The sequence below is a fragment of the Lepidothrix coronata genome, unplaced genomic scaffold (assembly GCF_001604755.1).
Source record: "Lepidothrix coronata isolate B3197 unplaced genomic scaffold, Lepidothrix_coronata-1.0 Scaffold12, whole genome shotgun sequence".
Taxonomy (NCBI): Eukaryota; Metazoa; Chordata; class Aves; order Passeriformes; family Pipridae; genus Lepidothrix; species Lepidothrix coronata.
The window spans coordinates 10,322,460-10,325,671 of record NW_016690192.1 but is presented as its reverse complement, the minus strand read 5'-3'; the positions used below and the strand labels follow the sequence as shown (position 1 = coordinate 10,325,671).

Sequence of the window (3,212 nt, the reverse complement as noted above, 5' to 3'; positions counted from 1 at the left end):
GGCAGAGTCCAACAAAGCCCGGGGAGTTTGACACTGGTTCACGGCAGCGCCGGTGCAAAAGCGCCGTCTATGTACAAATAAAGGAGATCACACTCCCCATTATCTACCTCCTGGCGAGTGTTTGATTTGTGACATCAAAAGCTTATCAAGGCAAGCTCACCAAAAAAAAAAAAAAAAAAAAAAAAAGGGGGAAAAAAAAGGCACCTCTTCATGGAGGGAGATCGCTGCGGTTTGGGTTGGGTGATGTGGGGGAAGGAGGAGGGGACCGGTACTGACAAAACGCCGCCGGTGCCAGGGAGGCGATTTCTGCCCCGCCCGTGTCCCCGCAGGCCGAGCGGCGGGGCTGGTGCGGGGCCGGCCGCGGTTGCGGGGCGCTGCCGCGGGCGCGCAGAGCAGCGGACGGGCGGGCTGGCCCCGGCGGAGGGCTGGAGGGAGGCCCTGATTCTTCGCAGCCATCCACACAGAAGTGGTTTGATATAATCACCATGACAACTGCCGCCTATAAGCATACAAATAATAGAGATGAAATAGACAAAAGATTAGCATGCCATGAAAAGTACAATAAGTTTCTTATTTAGCATTTAGATAACTGTCTTTCCTTCGGAGCAGGCTTCAAAGTTGAACCCAGTTTAGACCAAGAGGATTAATTCTTTCTTCCGCATGCTTCATTGAATCTCTCATTACCAAACTTTGTCTGTATTGATGTAAGATTTGATTGAAGATTAGAGCATTTAGCAAATCTTGCTTTTCTGCATGTATCAGGCCTTTTCAAGCGCAGACCGTGCTGCCCAGTGGTCAATACCCTTACTTTTATCCAGTGTCTGCTTCATTTAAACTTAATCAACTCCCTCAATGAACTGGAACAGGGAAACGTCCCTGAGGTAAGAATGTTGTGCTGTTCTTAGATAATTCTTTGCTCCCTCTCCGAATCCGCTGGCGTTAAACCTAAAATTGCTCTCTGATGAACTTAATCAATATGATAATGACAATTGAGGCTGAATGGCTCGGCCTGGGCTCGGCACGGAAAAGGTAGATGGCTGTGCCCATAGCCTAAAAGCAACTTCTCCTTTCTCGTCTCTTCTTTTGTGTGCACTGCTCCCACCTTTCTTTCTCTCTCTCTCCCCCTCTTCCCCCCCTCCGTGACACCGACCGCTGCTCACGCTGGAGAATGATGCTTCTTTGTGCGGCAGGAGGACTCGTATGTCACCGCCCGGAGGAGCGGAGCGGAGCGATTGGCCGGGTGAATTATCTGCCTTGTTGCAGTGAATTATTTGCACTGTTTCCTTTCCCAGTCAACAAGTTTCTGAGGTATAGCGCAGATCAATCAAAGCTGACAGAGCGCATGTGAAGCTTTTACTGTGTAAATCTGGACCTCTTGTCCCGGCTTCGTTGGCACTGGCATCTGTATATCATTTTTATACTGCTACCAGTAGAGCAATTTCAAAAGTATTTGCAAGGAAAATGGATGTCCCCATCTGTTCCTGGAATCATAAATGTGCCACTTTCGGAGGGTTTTCACTGGTAATCATATCTTTAATGATGAACAAACTTGTGATATATACCTTTCCATAAAATGGGGTTTTCTTCACTTTATTGTGATTGGCTGGGATAAATAGCTTTTCCATATGTTAGGAAGATAAAACATAAGATTACCAGACCTCGTTTGTTTGATCATAAACAAAAGAAACAATTCGCTCCAAACACTCTTTAAACAGAAACAACTGCAGAATTAAATTGTATTAACAAGCTATCGATGGGTCATGAGGCAAGCAACTGTCTCCGTGGAAAAGACAGCTGGTTTAAAATACGAGTAGTCGGTCCTTCTCGCTATTCGGGTGACCGTAATGCAGACGTGGATTTTAAATACTTGATGCTAATTTTAATTTTGTTTTTCTTTATATGTCTTTATCTCCATATTTTTTTCTCCAGCTTGACTTTGAATTTCCTTAAGTGCCAGAACGAGGATGCGGTGCTGGGTAGTGCATTGCCGTGTGCTATATTTAGAATGCAGCTGGAAGAGAAAATGTCCTCAGGAATCCGGACTGTTTTGTTGTAAATGTCCCTCCAGTCCCAGCACTGTAAACGTAAACGCTCGTTCTATAGACGTGTCAGCGCTTGGCGCTGCCTGGGAGAGCTGGGTAAGGATGGGTTCGGGGAGCCACTGCTGACTCCACGGCACTGCCCAGCAGCCTTGGCGGTGTCCTACGGCGATGAGAGGTGCCATGGCCAGGGCTGCCCGGCGGCGTGGCTGCCTGCGCACCCTCGCGGTGGGGGGCAGAGATTCCTGGGTTTCTCCCTGCCAGAGGTACATCCTCTCCGCCCGGGGGAACCGGCAGGTTGCATGCACCCATTTCTCCGTGCAGAGCGCCTCAGCCGCGAGGTTCACTGCCCGGTGCCCCGAAAGGGACACTCCACTTGCGTTTCGGTGGGGCAGCGCTCTCCGCCCGCCACCGCCGCGGGCCGGGCAGTCCGCGCCCACGGGCGCCAGAGCGCAGCGGCGGGTCAGGTGGCACTTACAGTCCTCCCCCTCCCTGGAAATTCAGCAGCAACAGCACCCTCAGACCCACCGCCCGCCCCCCGCGTGGAGTGAAGGTTGATGCTAAACGGGGTCTCGTGCGCTGAGGCTTGGCCCTTCGGGAATGGGGACAGACCGTGCCGGAGGGACATCCCGCCTGGCTGTTACTCAGGGTGGAAGCTCCAAAGGTCTCGGAACAGCCCTGGGGTGCTCTCTCCTCCGCGCCTTGAGACCCCGCGCCCGAGGCAGGTCCCGTGTAATGCTCCCCCAAAACCTCGCTGCCCCTTCCTCTCGGCCAGTGCCCCTCGGTGGGCACGGAGAGCCGGGGGCAGCGCTAAGTGGGCGGTTCCCAGCTGAGAGTACATCCAGCGGCTGCTTCCAAGAGGGCGGCTTCCCACCCACACTCGCCCGCCCCACACGGGGCTCTCGCGGCAGTGGGGATGAGTCGGTATCGGCGGGCGGGAATTGGCCAAGTTAACGTTTCTTAAGGCCAGAAGAGACCATTAAATCATATACCTGACCTCTCGTGTTACAAGACTGTATAATTCCATCCAGTCCTAAGGCATTAAGCCAGATAATTTGTGTTTGAATAAAATGTGCCTTCTAGAAAGTCTCATGATCCTGAGGATTTCAAGAAATGGAGATTTTGCTGTTGTCCTGGAGAGTGTGTTGTGGCAGTCAACCCTTGACTAAGGGA

The 3,212-nt window shown here is 51.8% G+C and overlaps 1 long non-coding RNA gene across 1 annotated transcript in view; it reads left to right on the top strand.

Moving 5' to 3' along the window:
- Positions 1 to 418: 418 nt before the first annotated feature.
- The window catches only part of LOC108492688, a 6,768-nt gene continuing 3,974 nt past the window's right edge, over positions 419 to 3,212 (top strand). Inside the window, exons 1-2 of the long non-coding RNA XR_001873193.1 lie at positions 419 to 1,240; positions 1,930 to 2,138. This is a non-coding gene — a long non-coding RNA (uncharacterized LOC108492688). The remainder of the gene's footprint in view (positions 1,241 to 1,929; positions 2,139 to 3,212) is intronic.